The sequence below is a fragment of the Rhinatrema bivittatum genome, chromosome 9, assembly GCF_901001135.1.
Source record: "Rhinatrema bivittatum chromosome 9, aRhiBiv1.1, whole genome shotgun sequence".
NCBI lineage: Eukaryota > Metazoa > Chordata > Amphibia > Gymnophiona > Rhinatrematidae > Rhinatrema > Rhinatrema bivittatum.
The window spans coordinates 101,698,208-101,721,310 of record NC_042623.1 but is presented as its reverse complement, the minus strand read 5'-3'; the positions used below and the strand labels follow the sequence as shown (position 1 = coordinate 101,721,310).

Genomic DNA, 23,103 nt, shown 5'->3' with positions numbered 1-23,103 from the left:
CACCCAGGAAAAGAATGGGGACACCAAGTATAAATCATGGAGGTTCCCACTTCTTTCTTGGATGTCCATGACTCTAAGTGTCCATTACAAGCCTGTGCCAGGCTGCCTGAGTCAATAACTCTCCTAGAAAGGAGCGAAGCTCCCAAGCACAAATCATGGAGATTCCTACTTCTTTCTTGGACATCCATGATTCTGAGCATCTGTTATGGGCCTGTGCCGGACCGCCCAAGTTATAAGCGCCCAAGAAAGAAGTGGGGCCACCGAGCAGAAATCATGGACATTCCCGTTTCTTTCTTGGATGTCCATGACTCTGAGCATCTCTTACCTGTTGAAAATGAAGCGCTGCTGATGTTGATATTGATCTTGATATTCCTGCGATATGCAAGGCACCAGTTCACAACACTATGTATATAATACAGACCCAATTTGAACTGAATACAAAAGAACAGTCGTACTCTGAGCAGCGATTTACATACCTCCCAGGTAGGATTAAGATGCACAGCATGATGTCACATTGGAGGAGCTATGGTAGATTTGAAAATGAATAAATTGGAAATTCTTATTCCATCTGACAAATATATGCCCTTTTGACAGAGGTTTGGTGCGTCCACAAGCGCACGTCCAATACAGTAAAATGGTAGTGTTATGGCGGCTATTTTTTTTACCTCTGGGTACGTTTGGCACCATTGTGATTTGTGTCTCATTTGAATACTGTATCGCATGCCCAGGAGAGGGGGCTGTGCGCATGTTGAAAGAGCGGGCATACAAAATGGATGCACATTTTTAGTGAGTCCGTATTGTTTCAGCATGCTAGTAATGCTAGAAGTACTGGGCCCAAGTTGTAATAGCAGCCTACTTTATTGGAGCTGAAGAACTTATGTTTTCAAGATACTAGCAGGATAGGAAGATTAGGACTGAGGTGCAGTGGTGGGGTTTGGAAGGAAGAAGATGGGGCTGCCTGTAGAGAAAATTTGGAACTAGGAAGGGCCGGGGTTAGGGGAAGGAGGAAAGGATGCACCAACAGCTAAGACTTTTATTATGTTTAAATACCTGGAGGGACTTGGGCTGGCAGGCACCATTTTTGGAACATTGAACGGCGGCATAGATTTGGGCTGCCAGGCGAACTTTTTTCTATTTTTAGAATACAGCATTGCTACTGTTGGCTAAGCTAAAGTTATTCAGGAACAAGTTCATGTATAACTTTAGACCTGCTTGAGGCCATATTTAGAGATAGCTGAATAACTTATTCAGCTAATTCCACATATCAGAGTTAACTAGATAAGTTATTTGGCTAACTTGTCCCTGCTCTGGAATGCCCCCAACACACTCTTTATATATTCAGCTGAATATTAGCTGGATAATGATTTATGTGGCTAAACATTAGCCTGGTAAGTACAGTAATATTCATAAGTACAGTAATATTCATGAGGGAGGAGGAATAGCCTAGTGGTTAGAGCAGTGGGCTACGAACCAGGAGACCAGGGTTCAAGTCCTGCTGTTGCTCCTTGTGACCTTGGGCAAGTCACTTTACCCTCCATTGCCTCAGGTACAAAAAGTTAGCCCTCTGGGCGAGGTCACAGCGTACACTCATTACATTTTAGAGAATAGGGAGCCATGGGGAGCGCCTGATCCGCTTGCCCGATTCACTTCGGTCTTGTTCCGGGGAGTTAGGGGGTCAGGCAGTGAAGCGGGGCTGGCTGGGGCTGCTCCGGAGCTGTCAGCACGGGAAATGGACGCGGCCAGGGCAGGTGAGCGGGGGCTGGCGGAAAGTTTGGGGGGAGTTAGGGGGTCAGTCAGCCCTTCTCCTGTATCCACTTCCTGGTACCTGTCACCAGCGCACCCAGGATACTGTATAGGTGCTGTATAGTGCCTATACAGTAAAATGGATTGTGCTTCCTGGACGCGCGTTGGACGCAGCTTGCATTTGCATGCCATTTAAATATAGTATCGAGCGGTATGTGTTTCAAACTGTGCGTGCGGCAAACGCTGGTGCGCCCGGCACTAACTCACCCCTTTCTACCGCACCTTACTGTATCGGCCCGAGAGTTAGCTGCATAACGTATGCATTTAACTACATTCCTCCCAGAAATGCCTCCCACCTGCCCCTGGAATGCCCCCAACCTTTTGGCTAAATTCTAGCCACAAAACTCTTTATGCAGCAAGAATTTAGTTATATACGGCTTTCAATACCATGGCTTCCAATATCGTCGTTTAGCCATTTAGACGGAAAACTTTTAAATACCAACCTCCATATGTTCCTTGCTCCTTTGCAATTGGTTCTTTTGTGATTTCAGCAACATTTTTTTAACATCTTCTTTAGAAAGTTTATAATGCTGATTGGAGTTTTTATTTATTTAGGGGCGGATTTTAAATGCCCTGAGCGCCAGCGCGCCTATTTTGCATAGGCCACCAGCGCGCGCAGAGCCCTGAGACGCGCGTAAGTCCCGGGGTTTTTTAAAAGGGGCGGGAGGGAGAGTGTCAGGGGGGGGCATGACAGAATGACGCGGCGTTTCGGGGGCGTGACGTGGCGTTTTGGGGGCAGCGACGCAGACGTGGTTTCGGCCCGGGAGCGTGGCCAGCGTACTTTTGTTTGCACCTGGTATGCGAACAAAAGTACGCGATCACGCAATTTTTTAAAATCTACCCTTTTTAATTTTCTGCATTTTGATTTGTACCAATCAGAGACCAATATGATCCAAAAGTAGCTGTAGATTGGTTTTTCAGTTTCCTACTGATCTTGTTGCTGCTCTACTGCAATTGGAAAATGTGGACTTCCATGCTCCTCTATGATTGGCAACAAGAATTCAGAAGCATTTTTCAAGAGCTTGCCATCTGTAAATGTTTGTGATTGAAGTTTTGGATTAATACCCCTGATACAGAGTTTCCTTGAAACACGGACCATGTTAAGTGATTTTTTTTATAGCTGTTAAGTTTATTACAGCATTATTTTTATGTGTTTGGACAGGCTGGTAAGCATAATTTTTATCTCTTTTGTGAATTGTAGAACTTTTCTATATCCATGTATTGAAAATTTTAAAATTTAGTTTTAGTGGTATGGTGATTAAAAGAATTGGAGATGGTGTAAATACACTTTGCTCAAAACCACAAAACATTTATGAATATGCCTTAAACATATATATATTATATATATAGTATATATCAATATTTTTAGATTTTTTTATGCCATAGGTTATGAGTAATGCTGATCTTTGGTGGTATCTTTTGGCGGTGGATGTTGTGTTTGGAATATTCACAATACCATTTTGTACAAATATTTTTTAAAAATGTATAACTAATACCAAAACTACTTCAATAATCTAAAAATGTTTTAGTAATATATCATAGTACTCTATAACCTTTTTATTCCAAATCACAAACTATTTGTTTTACTAGTTAATTTTTTGTCTGATCTGGCATTTTTTTTTTCAGTTCATGAGATTACTCATAGCTCAAGAAAAGAGATTTAAGAATTGCCAAAAATGTTAATAGTAGACATGCATAGATTATCAAATATGCTTAGTTTTTTTTTTCTTCTTGGCCCTGAGAAAACTAGATAATGTCCTAGCCAATCTCAGTAAACATTAGATAATTTCCTTGGGCCAGAAATAATGATGCAATAAAATTGTCCATTTACACTACAATGTTATTGTCTGATCTTTCCTTGCATTTCAAGTTTATGGACATGCTCTTGGGCTAATTGCTAGTGTTCTTTAATGAAAAATGTAAGCAAAGCACATTGCTGATATGGGGAAGAGAAAAATAATGAAGCTGGCAATTGATTTAAGCAAAGGTTCCACAATACATTGTTTAATATTTCAAGATTTTTATTGCCACAAGGCTTTAATTATCTTAGCGCTTTCCATAATACTTATTCCTCACCAGGCCTTGTTACTCTATAAAAAAGACATCCCAATGACAGTGCTGCTCTTTGAACAGTTAATTCTTCACTGGCCTTGGCTCTTTTTCAGACAACAACTCTACTCAAATTCTGATATTCCTCAATACGGTTTAAGAAGGAACCCTGAGAGTGAAAAAGACTGAAACCAATGATAGAAAACTCACTCGGATAAACTATGCAGTAAGTATGCAAATATAGGTATAGACCTAGCTGTTTCTATCATTGATTCCTCAATTTTCTGTCATTGATTCCTCAATACAGAACATATTTTTAATTGAACCTTTACCAACTATCTGGATATTGTGCTTTAAGGCTATATCATTTCTAGCCGGTTGCACCATAAATACCAGGTCTTAGTGTCAATATAGGCTTTATTAATACAGCCAGTGACAAGACACATATGATGGTCATCCACACCTTCTATATATGATATCACATGAGCCATAAGTAGCAGAATTTCTTATTTATTGATTTTTTCAAAGTTTCTGCTTTACACAGGGGTGTTTTTTTTTAACTCTTATATATCATTCTTCGCATATATGAGGCTACCTCACTCAGCTTCACATTGAATTTACCCAGTCAACGGATACAATTTAAGTGGAGATCTACAAATAGCATCTGTGACTATTTGCAATGAACCACAACTTATCTGATCTATATAAATTAAATCATTTATTCCTGAGGCCATACTGATATGATATTTTGTGACCACTGCTGTTACTGCAACCTCTCACATTTCCTGAACAGACATCAAATAATTATTTGCACTGTTTGCAGCAGCAATAGCATTGATATTCAGAGCAGGGGCAGTGGTCCAGCTCCACTCATTTGATTTGTTTTCGTTTTTAGAGTGCATTAATATGTTAGTGTGTCCCAAATCAAAATTAGTGTGTAATAAAACAAAATAGTGCACATTAAATAGAAACAAAAAGAAAACAAAAGCAAAAAATAATGAAATAAATGAAAAAACTCCAAAAAAGGACCAACAACTACAAACATTTTCTGGCTTCACACTTCAACCAGATTGAGAAGGGAGTTTGCCTCAATTTAGGTGTACCTGCACCACTCATATATATGTCCCCATAGGGGGCAAAGGAGGCAAGGGTCCCCACCAAAAATAAATGGCCATTCCTTTGTCTTTCAGCAGTGCTTCAGCAAACCTGTTGGCCCTACCCTACCTTACCCTAAGCCAGCTCCCTCATCTCCCTCTCCCCTCCTTAGACTTGCATCAGAGAGCAATACCTGCAGCCTAGCATTTCTATCTTGTTCCTCCTGCCGCTGAGGCCTCCCTCTTTTGCAGTTCAAATAATCAGGGGCAATATCTCCAAGTGGTTTAATTTATCACATACCTTGACAGGAATGAACCTCACTCATAAGCCAGTGTATTCTGAGTCTGATCTAAGTCTCTCAAATTTACTTTTAATGTCCTTCTTAATACTTGCATTGTGCCAATAAGAGCTTCTTTCTGGAGTTCAAAGGGTGTTATATACACAGGCAAAATGTCTACATGCACCTGGAAGTTCTTTGCAATCTGGCCAATGAATCATCTGTTTCAGTTGTGGCCTCTGTGTACTACAGAAGTGTAGATATTGCTATTCTAAGAATGTGTTATGTTAAAGTGGAGATGTTCCCTTTATGGGAAGTCTATATAAACTGCAGTGAAGTACTGTAAAATTGTACTGTATTAAGGTAAGAACATGAGAAATTGCCATGCTGGGTCAGACCAAGGGTCCATCAAGCCCAGCATCCTGTTTCCAACAGAGGCCAAACCAGGCCACAAGAACTTGGCAATTAGCAAAACACCAAGAAGATCCCATGCTACTGATGCAATTAATAGCAGTGGCTATTCCCTAAGTAAACTTGATTAATAGCAGGTGATGCTTTTTCTCTTAAGGAAAATCCTAAAGGTCTGAAATATGGGATGTGAGAAGGTTCCAGTGATCAGAGGGTATCTTTTGGTCAGAAGGTGTTACATGACTTTTTGACAACAGCCTGTTATAGCCCCTTTGGGGTTGGTTTAGGAGAAGGTTATTAAAAATCCTGACTATTCTTGGTCTGGAGCGTCTCTAGAGTCACAGAGCTAAAATGAGGATGTAGCTGTGACTCTCTCTCAGAGTTACAAAGGAAGATACAGATTTCAGTTAGATATTTCTCTTTCAGAGTGGTGGGAAATTGCATGGGCCAGGAGGCAAACTGCCAGCAAGAACTTGCTACAAGGCTAAGAGGATTCCTATCTATAGAACAGAGGGACTTATTCCTTGAGATGATCAGGACATTGTGAGTTACCAATTATGATAATGAAAAGGAAAAGAGAACCAGGGTGGGTCAAAGAAGAGACAGTGTAAAGAGAGGAGAGATCTGATTAGGAATTGTGATTTTTTTTTTCCTTTTTGCTATTAATACTTCCTGTGCTGTTTCACTGTGTTCTGTTCTGAAACTACAGCAGTAAACTATTTTTATGTTGGAGGACAATTATTGAATCGACATTGGTTTATTTCCTGGGACTGTCTTTAACCCAGTACTGGCCCTGCTGGTTATCTTGCCCCCAGTCCATGGCCCTAGAGATATTTTTACCCATCTTGGGAGAGCAGCCCCAGTGCTCTCCAAGGCTGGCAAGGTAACCCTGAGTGGAACAGGAGTTACACAATTGTGTGGTGGGCTGCAAATACAAACTTCTACACACATAGTTCAAATAGATGATCTATGAACAGCACAGGAGGGAAGCCCCAGTAGAAGGAGAAGTGGGCTAGAAATTCTAGATTGTTGGGAATTCTTCTCCCCTTAGCTGGTGTTGAATTTTGGAGCTAGAGAGAGGATGCCTTTGGAGACAGGAGGGATGGATAGGAGAAGTATGGAAAAAAAAGAGTGTGGATTCAGTGATTGAGTGGGAGGGCTAGGAATCAGAGATTGGATGGGAGAGTGGGGATGGAGGGACATTCATGAAATGAGTGAAAGCTTGTGAGAAGGAGGAAGATGAGTGACTTAGATTTGGTGGAGATTTGGAGATGGGGAGAAGCATGGACTCAGAGATTGAGTATAGGTTCAGTAAAGCAGGGTCTTGGGGATTGGCTGGACAACACAGAGTTTGGGATTAAAGAGGTATGAGCAGAGGTTGAAAAAGGGCTTAAGATGTGAAATAAGGGTATGAAACAGGGAACCCCAGTTATTTTATTTATTTATTTGATTTATAGTCTACCTTCATCATGTAACAGTAACATAATGGGTCATCATAATATATAAAATAATTCCATGTTGTTATGCTGTTACTATATATATACATTTTTTTTTGCTTTAAAATATTATACCATGGACTCACCATATCAGGCTCTAAATAGTGTTTGTTTATGATAAAATAAATTATTTAAACTATCCACTTTCATTCTTATGTATTATATAGTGACAAATGGTTACTAATAAGTTTGTATTTGATCTAACTTATCATTGGGGGACATGTCAATAAAGTTTTAGGAAATTGACATAATATTATTCTTTTTGTCTTCGGAAATAATTGCAAGCATTTACAAAATGAATTTTGACTCCATATTAATCTAAATTAGGGGTATCATGGAAAACATTTTTAGTTCATTTCAGGTTTTTTAAAATTTGGTTTTGAGTTTCAGTCTTTTTGTTTGGTTAGGATCAGAAACTCATTTCTTTCATTCATGTCATTCACTTCAGTCATTCATTAAAGTCAATGGGGGAAGCAATATAATCTACTTTTTGACTCTAACATTGGGGTTTTTCATCCAAGTCACCAAGAGTAGCATGAACATCCTATGGTACCAAATGAGGGGCAAAGGTATCCAACAATCGAAGCACCATGAGAGGGGCAAATTGGCACAAATAGCTGCATGAACTCCCCAAAGCACCAAAAGGAAGGCAAAAAAACACAAACAATGGAATAAACACTCCAAAGCACCAAAGAGGGGCAAAGTGCACCAACAGTAACATGCACAGCTCAAGGCACAAAAAAAGGAGCAAAGGACACTAATACCAGTAGCATGAACAACCCAAGGCACATTGTGAGAGGCAAAGCAGCTTAAATAGTGGCAAGAACATCCCATAGCTTATTAACTCTCCCACTCATTGGGGTGGTCATATATTGCATCTGCTATGGGCTCCTGAAGCATGGATTTTGGATAGGAAGATGTATGGTCTTTCTCTTGCTCCTGTGCTGTGGTCTGACCATTACTTACTTTCTTTTTCCTTGATCATTGACTACAAACATCAGTTGCTAACTGAAGCATTACCCATGTGGAAGTTGCATGGGCACATTGACATTCAGAAATTTTCTTCAGAATGGTCTTCATTTTTACCCAATCTTGAACTAGAAGTAGATAATATCAATCAAAGTATAAATTCTTTTACTAGTGCCCTGAGCACCATTCTGGACATATTGCTCCTCTTAAGGAGACTAAATCACTTTGTGCTAGACATTGCATACCTTGGTTTATGTTTGAACTTATCTAGCTCAAAAGATGTGTGAGCATTGCTGAACAATTATGGCACACCGATAAGTCTGCTGCTACTGTTTATAAGATAGCTCACACTTCCTAAAGAGGTACATTTGACTCTTGCAAGAGGACTTTTTATACTTCTCATTTACAGTCCTCTCTTAATCACCCTCGGGAACTCTTTGCCATAGTTAGTAAGCTATTGCAGTCTTCTCATAGTTCTATGGTTAAACCTGGAGTAGATAGTGAATCCTTTGGTCCTACTGTTTGGAAAAGATTACCTCATTGTCAGCTGCTCTTTGAAGTCTTATTAGAACATAAGAACATAAGAACATGCCATACTGGGTCAGACCAAGGGTCCATCAAGCCCAGCATCCTGTTTCCATCAGTGGCCAATCCAGGCCATAAGAACCTGGCAAGTACCCAAAAAACTAAGTCTATTTCATGTTACCATTGCTAGTAATAGCAGTGGCTATTTTCTAAGTTAACTTAATTAATAGCAGGTAATGGACTTCTCCTCCAAGAACTTATCCAATCCTTTTTAAAACACAGCTATACTAACTGCACTAACCACATCCTCTGGCAAAAAATTCCAGAGTTTAATTGTGCATTGAGTTAAAATGGACTTTCTCCAATTAGTTTTAAATGTGCCACATGCTAACTTCATGGAGTGTCCCCTAGTCTTTCTATTATCCGAAAGAGTAAATAACGGATTTACATCTACCCGTTCTAGACCTCTCATGATTTTAAACACCTCTATCATATCCCCCCTCAGCCATCTCTTCTCCAAGCTGAAAAGTCCTAACCTCTTTAGTCTTTCCTCATAGGGGAGCTATTCCATTCCCCTTATCATTTTGGTAGCCCTTCTCTATCACAATTATATCTTTTTTGAGATGTGGCAACCAGAATTGTAGACAGTATTCAAGGTGCAGTCTCACCATGGAGTGATACAGAGGCATTATGACATTTTCTGTTTTATTCACCATTCCCTTTCTAATAATTCCCAAATTAAGAATTGTTTCTGCCTGGTTTCAAGCCATGGACCTTTCACGTGTTAGGTGAATGTGATAACCACTACACTACAGAAACTCAGTCATATTGCATCTGATTCTGAGACTGTGGTTTGTTGCGGGACAAATTTTGAGTATATTGGCTCTACTGAAGTAGAGTTGTTGTTCAAATCATTACGTTATTCTTACTGTTCATTTAATTATTGTCCCATGTCATCATCATTGCAATTCAAATGACTTTTTTGAGTGTGCTGACCAATATTTTGAATCTCTCTAACTCTGGGTATTGTTGCAGATTTTTGCAAACAAGCAGTTGTGACCCCAATTTTGAAGAAATCTAATCTGCTTATTGAGTTAGTTACCAGTTACAGACCTATTTCTAAACTATCAACCCTGGCTAAACTTTTGGAAAGGTTGCTTTTGACGTGACTCACTGAGTTTGTAAAGGACAATTATATTTTGCATCATAATCAACATGTTTTTCGGGCTAACATAGCACCAAAACACTGCTGTTGGCTTTCTCTGACCAAGGATATGTCAGCTGCATTTGATTGTGTGGATTATACCATTCTGCTAAACAAATTGCAGTCACTGGCATTGGAGGAATAGTTCTCTCCTAGTTTCAATCATATTTGAAAGGATATTGTTTTCAAGTCAAGATTGATCAATCATATTCATCCTGGAAATTTCTTCATAGGGGGATGCTGCAGGGTTCTGCACTATCTTCCATGCTGTTTAACTTGTCTTTGATGCATTTGTGTCATATTATTTTGTCTTTTACAGAATAATTCAAAATCTATGCTGATGATATATAGCTTATCTTCCCAGTTAATTTTCCATTAGCCAAGGTTTGTGAGACAGTAGTAAACTGTATTTTTGCCATTAAATTATGGCTTAAGCAACGTGGCCTAACACTTAACCTTGCTAAAACCAAGGCCTTATGGTTGAGAAGACATTCACCTCAAGTAAAACTGCCAGTCATCACTGTGGAAGGGTCACATTTGTATTTACTTCTGTAATTCGAGACTTAGATTTCTTATTAGATTCTACCTTTGGGTTAAAGCCCTAGATCTGATCCTTAATTTGGCCAGCATTTTTTAAGTTATGGATTCTCTGTCCCTTAAAATATCTCTTACCCATATTGGACTTTTGAACAGTAGTGCAGGCATTCATCCTGACTACAGTAGATTGCTGTAATACATTATATGCTGGGCTGCCAAAGTACATGATTGCATCACTTCAACTGTTACAATATGCTGCTGCCCAGTTAATTACTTCTTGCCCTTTTAGGGAACATATTTCCCCAGTGCTTTATAAACTTCACTGGCTTCCTGTCAAGTATAGGATTCAGTTTAAGTTAATAATCCTTGTACACAAAGCACTTTACTCTTCTGGTTCACCCTCTTTGTCTGACAAAGTGGTGAGATATGTCCCTTCAAGGTCCTTAAGATCTGCAGTTAAGGGTTTGCTCCTTGTTCCAACAGTTAAAACTTATCAGCTCCAGACAATTTGCTCTAGGGCTTTTTCCCTTTTGGGTACCACCTTGGGAATCAGCTGCCCATGGAGTTGAGAAGTCTCATTAATCATAAACTTTTTGGAAAACAGTTGAACGCATATTTCTTTCAACTGGCTTTTCCTTGAGCTTTTTTAGTTATGCAAGCTTTTATTATGATGGTGTTTATTGTTTGGAAATTTTTATAATGTGTTATTTTTTATTATTAATCTTATTGTTCACTGCTTGGCAAATTTTTCTGTTATAGGCGGTATAGAAAAAATTTGTACATAATTAAATAAAATAAATGACCATATAAAAACAAGTGAGAGTGACAAATCAGCACCAATAGTGGCAAAAACATACCAAGATGCTGTAAGAGAGCTAAAGTAGCACCAACAGTGGCATGAATGTCCCAAACCACAGTGAGAGGAGCAAAGCAACACAGAATATTGTTGTGAAATCCCTAAGAGTGGAAATCCAAAAGAGTGGAAAAAAGAGTGGAGTCCAAAAAAGTGGAAATCCAAAAGAGTGGAAATCCAAAAGAGTGGAAAACAGCACAAACAGTAGCATTGATACTTAAAGACATAGAGGGGTAGATTTTCAAAGGGTTGCACGTGTATCTTACGCGTGCAACCCCCGAAAATCTACCCCTGCCTCCCCCTGCGCACGCCAAGCCTATCTTGCATAGGCTCAGCGGCGCGCGCAAGTCCCGGGACGCACGTATGTCCCGGGGCTTGCAAAAAGGGCTGGGGCATGGGCGGTCTGGGGCCTGAGCCTCCAGGCACAGCATCCATTTGCTGCTGTGCCCAGGATCGCAGGCCGGCCATTGGCCAGCGCACGTAACTTCTTCAACAAAGGTAAGGGGGGTTCTAGGTAGGGCTGGGGGCAGGTTAGGGAGGGGAAGGTGCGGGGGGGGGGTGGTGGTGGAGGGAATGGAGGCAGGCTGTGCGGTTCAGCGCTCGCAAGTTGCACAATTGTGCACCCCCTTGTGTGCACCGACCCTGGATTTTATAACATGTGCGCGGCTGCGTGCGCATATTATAAAATCGGGCGTAGATTTGTTCGTGCCGGGTTGCACGAACAAATCTGTACCCGTGCACAGGTTTTAAAATCTGCCCCAGAATGAGGGGTATTGTAGCAAGCACAGTGACATCAAAATCCAAGACACAGAAAGAGAAGTAAGACATCAAGAGGAGTGGTGTCAATACCCCCAGGCACTGAGTGCAGAGTGAAGGAGCAGGAGTCACATCTATCCCAAGACACTGAGTGACAGGTAAGATAACAAAAGGAGTAGCATCAACACTGAAAGGAAGAATGCAGGATGAGGCAGCAAGAGGAGTGGCATCAACATTCAAAGGCAGAGTGCAGAGGGAGAGAAATCAACACAGCAAGGCACTGAGCCAAGAGAGAGGCAGAGCAGGAGCAGGGCAGGTAAAAACAGTAGACCAATAATAGGGCAAGATGCTGAACCAAAAGAGAAGCACTATGTAGTCACATTTGCCCTACCTGCAGACCTCTTTGACCCCTAATAACCCCACAATGCACAGCCTAATCTGCCCCGCACCTCTATATTCATACCCCTAGAGGTCCCCCTAGTGACTCTCTATGAACAGTCTAACCTGCCCCCACCTCTACTACCCACATTCTTCTTACCCCCATGTAGGTAGAAAGCTGCATTTGAATAAACAGTGAAGGGGGTAGAGGCCTCCTTATTCTGGTTCTGATTGTATTGCACTCCATGAATGGGGAACAGTTTCCTCTCATATTCCAGCATTCGAAACATTAGGCAGGCGTCATCCCTGGTGGTAAAGTTTGGCTGCCTGATTGGTGGCGGCAAAGTTGCATGCAAATGCACGAGCACACACAAATGTGTACAAACATACACATGCAATTTTAATGTTAAAGTTATGTGTATTTTTATGGTATGTGCAAATGCAGATAGAAAATATAAAATACATGAGCATAGCTGCATGAGCCCATATGTGCATGAATATTGTCACATACACTATTGTTTTACGTTATCCTCCAAGTAAGTATCTTCACTACCACAATTAAAGCCTAAGTGAATTTAAAGCTTCTTCTCATGAAGTCTCTTCAATGGAATGAAATCCTTTAATGAACCATCTGTATGGGCTAATGTTGTCCACTTTTTATACTGAGCTGTCAGGGCACAAAATCTTAGAAAGCATGCTAATAACTGAAAACTTAAAAGGCAATTATGATCTACCAAATTCTAACAGTCCACATACTTCCTGAGGTTTCCCCTTCATTTATAAAAGTTTTTGAAAGGTGTTGAGGTATATAATTTTGTCTACTTTCCAACTTAAAATTTAGGATTGGAAGTATGTTTACTTTTTGTTGGAGAGAGAGGTAATTTGCCTTTTGCAATCCCTGAGTGGGAACTGAACCCTGGCTTCTCTGGGTCAGGGCCCATTGCCCTGACCACTAGGCTATGACTCCACTCCTGTCTCTGGGAAGCCGTACAAACTCCAACGCGTAGCCGTGTCTTAGGATGTCCAAGACCCACTGGTCCGATGGTGATGTTTGTCCACTCCTCATATAACAGCGCGATGCGACCACCAATCCGGGGTAGTGAGGAGTGGACTGGCCTGGCATCATTGAGGCGGCTTGCCAGAGGCTCCCTGTGCCGAGGAGTCCCTGGGAGATCTGCGACCCTGAAAAGGCCGGGGCCACGACTGTGACCTGGCTGAGGGTGTCCTAGGGCCTTGTTGCCTGGCACCCCTATATCGCCGTTGGGCGCGGGAATGGTTCCTGGGAGCCTGGGATTCTGGTCCATCCTTACCTGGACAATTGGCTCATTCGTGCAAAGACCCTCTCGCAGGGTAAGGCGGCGGTCGACAGCGTAGTATGCTTCCTCCAGGCCCTTGGCTGGGTGGTGAACTTCAGCAAGAGCAGACTTCTGCCTTCTCTGGAGCCAGTGACTGTGTTTTATTTCTTGGTTATCTTAAGGAAGAACAACTCTTCTACCAACCCTGGCATTATTCATGAATGATGTGGACTCATGATGTCCTAGCCATTGTGAATACTCATTCACTGGATATTCTGGTTGGTGATAAAGGGAATTCTGGGCAATCTTTGTGAGGTATGAGCAGCCTTGAAGGCCAGTATGTTAACAAATTTGTGTCTATGATCTTGATGGGCTCTCCAAGGTGTCATGTGACTGCAATTTATGCAAGGATTTCCTCTGATGAGGAACAATACTGGTCTCTGTTGCCAACTTTTGGAGCTCAGGTCTGTGGCCAGAGAGCCAATTGTATGGTGACCATGGGGAGGGGTGGATAAAAGTGAGGGAGGAATTGGTAGATTTTATGGAGCTACTGATGCTATTAGTGTGGATGGTGAGCCCACTTTTTCCTCTGCTTCATCACCACTACCCCTTTATCTCTAACAACTCATGCAACTAGCCACTAGTTTCTCATTCTAATATACTAGAGTACCAGACTGAATGTAAATACTCCCTTTCATCTGTGGGGAAATATAGGGTGTGTAAAGTGGAGCAATGAATAAATTCCAAAGCAGCAAAAAAAAACCCCACAATTATAATTATGCACAATTACTTGTGTCCACCTACCCAGATGTTTATAAAATGGAGGAAAAAGACCTCAGAACCTCATGTTAGTTGTATTTAGAACAAACATTTGTGAGGTAATTTGCAATCACTGGTCTTGGAAAAAACCTCCAACCTTCCTACCATCCAACTTCAAATTTAATTGTTAAAGGTTATTTTTTTATTTTTCAAACTTATCAGTGCTGATATTCAGAGCTGTCCATTTATTCTTTCTTCACCAATAGTCTTTGTTGCTTAGAGCCGACATTAGCCAATGTTTCTGTTATAGGCGATATAAGATGGCCGGCGGCCATCTTTAAAGATGGCGCCGGCCAGCCAGTGCTCCTACCATATGACAGGGGCCGGCCAATGGCACGGATACCCTGTTACATGGTAAGGGCAAAGGGCCATCGGCGCCATCTTTATGATTGGCAGCCGACGGCCAAGAACGGGAAATCGCTCCCAGGACCACCACTAGACCACCAGGTAATTTAAAAATGTTTTGGGGGGATCGGGAGGGTGGAAAAGCTAAGGGGTCATCTTTAAAGGGTCGGGTGGGTTTTTTTTAATCGGGCCATCGGCGCCATTTTTGAGTGGCAGCCAAAATGGCGCCGATGGCCTGAGAGCGGGAGATCGGTTCCCGTGCCCCCACTGGACCACCAGGTACTCGTAAAAAGTTTTGGGGGGGTTCGGGGGGTGGGGGAAGGTAAGGGATTAGTTTTATAGGGTCGGGGTGGGTTTAGGGGTTGTTTTGGTGTGCCGGTTTTCCCGCCCTCCCCCCAAATAACTCCCATTAGTGGACACTAACGGGAGTAACAATTTTTCACGATAAATCGTGAAAATTTCTATTGTATCGCGCACTGTACCGATTTTTGACGATTTAAAAAATATTGGACGATTTTTTTAAATCGTCAAAAAACGATTCACATCCCTACTCATTTCCTCTGGCTGTATTCTCCAGGTTCTCCAGAGCTCACATCCAGCTCTCTCTCCAGGTCAGGATTAATGTTCTGTGGAAGACCATGCAGCAGAGCAAGATTGTGAAGCATGCAGCAGGCCACCACAATGTCCGCTACTTTCTCAGGAGAGTACTGTACTGCCCCTCCTGAATGATACAGGCAGTGAAAATGACTTAAAGAGACCAAATATTCTCTCTATGATGCTCTGTGTCCTGACATGTACCTCTTGGTATCTCAATTCAGCAGCCATCCTAGGAACTGCAAGTGATATTAGCAGCCATGATTTGCACGCATAGCCAGCATCACCTGTAGAAAAAAAATATTTTGGATAAATTAACTAGATTCTTTTAAGCTGACATCTGTAACCTTTTTTAAAATTACAAATGAGACTTCTATGTACAATAAAAATTTACTGTTCTGTCTTTAAGATTCAGCCCTGTTTACTAACATGCACTAAATATTAATAGTCATAGTGACAGCCATGTACAAGATAGCATGTACAATGCTGCCATTACTCATCTGTTTCATGTATGCCAGCAAAATGTGGCTTCTTCTTTACCATCTTTTCTCTAACTCATGAACCTCCATAGCCTTTAAAGGCCATAGTATCCATAAAAAATCAGTTACATGAAATATTGGACTAATTTCCTGGCTGTCTACCTTACCCACCTTCAAAAACATGGTGGTACCAATGAGGGCAACCCCTTCAACTCCAATCTGAAAAAAGAAAATGTACAAAACTATTATCCTCTCCCCCTTCACTAACCCCATCCACATATAATAATTGCAAACTGCTGAGTAATCCCCTAGTTTCCAAAACACAGCTAACGTAAAAAGCTGAATGTTATATACTCCCTTTCACCCCTAACCACAAATTTAAAAAGAAATGTTTTACTAATTTATTCAAAATGTGAGATCACAGATAAGTAAGCACTTTGGCACTAAAGTACAAGAAAGCACTTACTATTATGCCTTAGATTTCCACCCCATCACACTTACTTTTTAAATTATGTTTGTGCACACCCTGTACCCCACAGAGCTGACTGCAACTTATTCTAAGTACTTGTACCAGCTTTTTTTTTTTCACACTTACCCAACAACCAGCCTTCACCATATTTCTCTTCAGTGAAGTGCTGTGCTAGTGCTGACTGAGCAAGGATGAAAGAATCATGGTTGCTACCAGGGAATTTTGCCTCCAAGCTGAGAATCCTCTGGTCAGCATTACACACCACTTGGACTTTGAGGGAGTGGTAATGCTTTCGGTTCTGGTATGCCATCTCTCTTCCATGAAGAGGCATGAGAACAACATGCGTACAGTCAATAGCTCCCATTGCATGGGGCTCTCAGTACCTGGGTGAAGTGACAGGAGTCTGTGGATTGCTCCTTACCAGCCACCATAGCCACTGTGCTCTGAAAATAACCAGTGGCCAGAAAATATAGGGCTCTGAGCAGCTTCATCAGGCCTGGGATGGCATGTCCATGTTCTGTGAGGGGATCAATGTCCTCTCTGAGCTCTTCTTACAGGCCCATGATAGCCCTGGAGCTCAGTCTGTAGGTCCTCACCACATCCAACTCTGGCATCTCTGGCACCATGGACAAGAGGCAAAATATCCTCTCCTTCCATACCCTTCTATTGCCTGTTCCAGCTGGAACAACCTCCTTCTCATGATCCTTCCCCTCTGCCTGCTACTTCCAGATCCTCTCCCTCCTGCCATGACCTCTGTCACCTGCCAAACCTTCTACTGCTGTCATCCTTTGGTGAACCTGCAGGATATACCACAGCATCAGGAACAGCTGGACATAATTAGAAGTCTCCATCATAAAATTCACACCAGAGCTGCATGGACACACAACCACACCACACCAAGGCAAGCAATTGAATAAAATAGCCCCTGAGTCAGCGCTGTCAATTAATTCAACAGGACCTATTACAAAAAGAGCTAGGAAAACAACTGACAAACCTAGACCTTTCCAACACCAACAGAGCAATTCAATCATGGCACCAACTCACAGAACAGACTGCTAACAAGATAAACCCTGAAAAAACAAGACATAGAAAATCAACCAGCGGCAAAAACAACCCTTGGTTTAACTCGAATCTAAGATCAATGAAAACAAAACTCAGAAAACTGGATAAAGAATGGAAAAAATCTAACTGCCCAAAAAACCTGCAAAGATATCGCACTCAACTGGCCTCCTATAAAAACATGATTATGATCACAAAACAAAACTACTACAGCTTAAGGATAAAAAACTCACCCAATAAATCAAACACCCTGTTCAACATCGTCAAAAACCTAATAGACGAAAAAAGTAACAACGCCCCAGCTACCAATGCAATCAACCTATCCCAAGACCTCGCCTCATTCTTTAAAGACAAAATCAACAAAATAACTAACACATTCAACAGCTCCTCACCCACAGAAAATCATTACGTACCATTGAACATATCACCATGGTCACAATTCAACACGATCTCAACTACCCTAGCTGAAAAAATGCTAAAAAGTATCAATCCTGCTCGTCATAACATGGACACCATCCCTACTCATAACCTGAAAGATATGGCTCATATAATCGCCCCTACTATAGCCGCCATTGTCAACAAATCACTCGAAGAAGGTGAGCTACCAACCATGTTAAAAACCGCTACCATAACTCCAATTTAAAAAAAGAAGAATCTAGACCCCAAAGACCTGAATAACTACTGTCCGATCTCTAACCTGCCTCTACTTGCCAAGCTGACCGAGAAGGCTGATCTGTCTCAACTAAACGAACACCTTGAAAACAACAAAATTCTACACGATGCACAACATGGATTCAGAAAAAACCGCAGTACAGAAACACTACTCGTCAACCTCTCTAACGAAATATTAAGAGGTCTCGACAACAAAATAAACCATCTTTTAATTCTTCTCAACCTTTCTGCGGCTTTCGATACCGTTGACCACAAAAGCCTTCTATCAAGACTTGCCAACATCGGCCTCACAGGAAGTACCCTCAACTGGTTCTCCTCCTACCTTCAGAACAGATTCTTCAAGGTATCACTGAACAACAACTCGTCTAACCCCCTTCCTCTAGAAACCGGCGTACCTCAAAGGTCCGCTTTATCTGCAACCCTCTTCAACATATACCTTCTACCGTTATGCCACCTCATCTCCAGTCTCGGAATATCATTCTACATGTATGCCGATGACATCCAGTTCATCATTCCAATTTCCAACTCAGAAGAAGAGGCTCTCTCCACAGCAGCAAACCACCTAACCGCAATAAGAAACATGCTTAACAAACTAAAGCTGTGCTTGAACATGAATAAAACGGAATGCATCCTCATAGGAAGAAATGTCCCAGAACAAACTATCACTACACACTCCCTTACAATCGACAACATCAACATCCAGATAAAAAACAATACAAAGAACCTCGGAATATGGATTGACAAAGACCTCAACTTAAAAAAGAGCATCACTACCAAAACCAAAGAAGGATTCCACAAACTGCAAGTTCTGAAGCATCTAAAACCACTTCTCCACCATCAGGAATTCCGAACAGTACTTCAATCGCTTATCTTCAACAGCCTTGACTACTGCAATTTGCTACTGTTAGGTCTTCCCAAATCGCACCTAAAACCACTCCAAACACTGCAAAATGCTGCAGCCAGAGTCCTAACTGGCAAAACAAAATCGGAACACATCACCCCTGTTCTAAGAAGTCTTCACTGGCTCCCAATCGACCAGAGAATCGAATTCAAAACCCTTACCCTAGTGCACAACGGTCTACACAAAACAGAAAACAACTCACTCTACAAAATGATCCATCAACACAAACCTCAGAGACACACCAGAACTGCCAGCAAATTACTCCTGGACATACCAACACTTCCATCGGCTAAACTCACATGCACGAGAAACAGAGCATTCTCAATTGCAGGTCCACACCTATGGAACTCCCTACCACAATACCTATGCGCAATAACAGACAACAAATCCTTTAAAAAAGAACTGAAAACCTGGCTCTTCAGCAAAACATTCAGAGATGGCGTAGGCTAACTTCATAACACATACAACATCTCCCTTGCAATATGAGCGCACTAAGAGTTCCTATTGTCCTCCCCCCCCCCTCCACTTTTCACCTCCCACCGCTCTCCCTCCTCCCTCTTTCCCCCGAGCATATCCCCCCCACTTCGCAAAGATCCACTTCCCCCTCCGTCCTCTTTCCTCTCCTCTCCTCTCCCTTACCCTCATACCTCACCCACCCGCCTTACCCCCTCCCTCCCTCCTTAACTTTTCTTCACTGAAAACCCCTCCCCATATATTCTTGTGCATAGTTAATATATGTTTTCCCAGTGTCTCTGAGCTAGTAAAGCTCTAATGTATTATGACCTGACCTTGTTCAAGCGTTTAAATCCAGTTATATGTTATTACCCGATCAGTTCGATGTAAACTATACCATGCTATATTCCTGTTCCGTTCTATGTAACAAATTGTTCTATTGTAAACCGGGGTGAAGGCTAATTGCTAAACCTCGGTATAGAAAAGCCTCGAAATAAATAATTCATGTCCTGACCATGGTGGTAAAAAACCCACATTAAATATCCCACACTGGAATTAGCACAGCTCCCTGCATTGCCCATGATTAGATAATTGCCTCCTTTATATGATATTAGCATGCATTTCTGCAGAAAAAATGTGGGTCAGTAAGTGTGTTCGTATGTGCTTTTTTCCCACACACAAAATCCTTAATACATCTCTGTACAGGGCTTTGCACAGGAAAATGCACATACAAACCCGTGGCAGCTTCAGTGCACCTTATTACATTGGCTCCATTGTGTGCTGTTGTTGCTATCTGCTCTGAAGGATAAATTATTGTGTTTTCCCAAGAATCACTGCTCAGAACTGAACTATATACTAGAGATGTGAATCGTGTCCTCGATCGTCTTAACGATCAATTTCGGCTGGGAGGGGGAGGGAATCGTATTGTTGCCGTTTGGGTGTGTAAACTATCGTGAAAATCGTTAAAATCGTGAGCCGACACACTAAAACCCCCTAAAACCCACCCCCGACCCTTTAAATTAAATCCCCCACCCTCCCGAACCCCCCCCAAATGCTTTAAATAACCTGGGGATCCAGCGGTGGTCCAGAACGGCGGCGGTCCGGAACGGCCCCCTCAATTGAATCCTGTTGTCTTCAGCTGGCGCCATTTTGCAAAATGGCCGCCGCAAAATGGCGGCGGCCATAGACAAAAATGATTCGACGCAGGAGGTCATTCCGGACCCCCGCTGGACTTTTGGCAAGTCTTGTGGGGGTCAGGAGGCCCCCCCAAGCTGGCCAAAAGTTCCTGGGAGTCCAGCGGGGTTCAGGAAGCGATTTCTTGCCACGAATCGTTTTCCATACGGAAAATGGCGCCGGCAGGAGATCGACTGCAGGAGGTCGTTCAGCGGCGGTCCGGAACCCCCGCTGAACGACCTCCTGCAGTCGATCTCCTGCCGGCGCCATTTTCCGTACGGAAAACGATTCGCGGCAAGAAATCGCTTCCTGAACCCCGCTGGACTCCTAGGAACTTTTGGCCAGCTTGGGGGGGCCTCCTGACCCCCACAAGACTTGCCAAAAGTCCAGCGGGGGTCCGGAATGACCTCCTGTGTCGAATCGTTTTTGTCTATGGCCGCCGCCATTTTGCGGCGGCCATTTTGCAAAATGGCGCCGGCTGAAGACAACAGGATTCAATTGAGGGGGCCGTTCCGGACTGCTGCCGTTCTGGACCACCGCTGGATCCCCAGGTTATTTAAAGCATTGGGGGGGGGGTTTGGGGGGGGTTCGGGAGGGTGGGGGATTTAATTTAAAGGGTCGGGAGTGGGTTTTAGGGGGTTTTAGTGTGCCGGTTTTCCTGCCCTCCCCCTTCCCCCGATTTACGATTTTTTAACGATAAATCGGGGGAATTGGTATTGTATCGTGGCCCTAACGATTTTTGACGATTTAAAATATATCGGACGATATTTTAAATCGTCAAAAAACGATTCACATCCCTACTATATACATGAAGTTGGCAGACTGGCTTATTCCAGTCATGATCTCTAGAGGTGTCTAAAAGATGCTTGTGGCCACAAACGCCAGGGTGATAGTGACCTTGATGTTTACAAGCAATGTGTGGCCTCTGTGGGTGGAAGCGTGCAAGTTTTGCTCTAAATGCTGACATAGATACAATATGGTTTCCTTGTTGAATTTGAACATGCATATGATTTGCGTTTCTGAAAGATCCAAAAGCTGTGCCCTAGTCCTGTATACTAAGGGGTACATCTTCCTCTTCTTCCTCCTTCTTCTTTGTTCTTTCACCCTTCTCAATCATTGTGAAATGAGTACCCATAATCCCAGGAGTCATTTTGGATATGATTTCACCATCACGCAATCCCATCTCTCAGTGTCTCCCAGTAACCCCCCAATATGGTCCTGTCTGTCCCAAGGACAATCACTGCCACCCCTTAGTAGAGTCCTGTCAGTCCCAGGCACATTCACTCATACATTTAGTATAGCCCAGTATGTCCCAATTAAATCCAGGTATGGCCCAGTCTGTCCCAGGGACACTCATTGCCACCCCCTAGCTTGCTGCCATGTCCACCTTTCTGAAGAAGCCAACCCACCAAACACCAAATGGCAAAACAGCATGAAAGTTTGAAGTTGTATGCATAAATGAGCAGTAGTAAATATGCTCGCATAGTTTTGATGAATTTCATGCATAAGTCACTTTTAAATATCTCATTATACAAATAGTTGCAGGTCACTCTCCTATATACCCCTAAGATGTCCCTTTTTATCATGTGTAGTTTCATAAGCAAAGGCCTTTATACATGCATATGCTACAAATTTATAAAATACGTATTGTGTGTGCATGCGACTTAGATACACGTTTATGTACTTTTTTGGATGTGGCTTTTGAAAATTCACTTGAAAATTCCCATAGATGCAAATAGGAGAAACCATTTAGTATTGCACATCTGGCCCTGATTGTATTACTGTTCAATATTCTTATGGGAAGATTTATCAAACATCTGGTCCAGTTTTCCTCCTGTGTCATACTTGCTCTAGATTTATAAGTAAAACAGAAAAAAACCTGCTCAATTTTTTCACTGGAGATAAACTTTCATTAATCTGCCCCTTGGATTCTATCTTGCCTTTAAAATATATATATTTGTTATTTTGGGATTATAGATCATGATATAAAGAAACAAACCAGTAGACAGTCCAAGAGGCTTATCTCCAAGCTACAGTCAAAGAGGTTTACAGTATGTACCAACTTGAGACTATTTTTGCAAATGTAAAAGGGGTTATGCATGGAAAAATGCACAAAATCACATCAAAAACATGCAAAAGCATCTGTTTTGTTTCCCAGGTATAGCCCCTTGTGTGAAAACATTTGCAAGTTTTGGACAATATACATATTAAACTTTCATATGTAGACTGTTACACATGAATGTTTATTTCAATTCTTAAATATTGAGCTGTTAGGACACCAAAATATGCAGAGCAGCTTATTATTTATGAATTAGTAGAAAATTGGCATGTGAAAACATCTTTACACACCATATTTTGCAAAAAGCATAGCTAAAATTCAGCGAGTAATTATCTATTGGCTGCCAGCCTCAGAGCTCTGATTCACATGAAAGTTTTTTACACAGCTAATTTGCATGCATTAACAACTTTCATTAAAACGAGAAAGGTTGCACAC

General features: G+C 42.0%; 1 non-coding gene across 1 annotated transcript; it reads right to left on the bottom strand.

The window, feature by feature from the left end:
- Nucleotides 1-9,368: 9,368 nt before the first annotated feature.
- On the bottom strand, nucleotides 9,369-9,441 carry TRNAV-AAC. Its single transcript has one exon. It is a non-coding gene; the product is annotated as a tRNA-Val (tRNA).
- Between the last annotated feature and the right edge of the window lie 13,662 nt (nucleotides 9,442-23,103).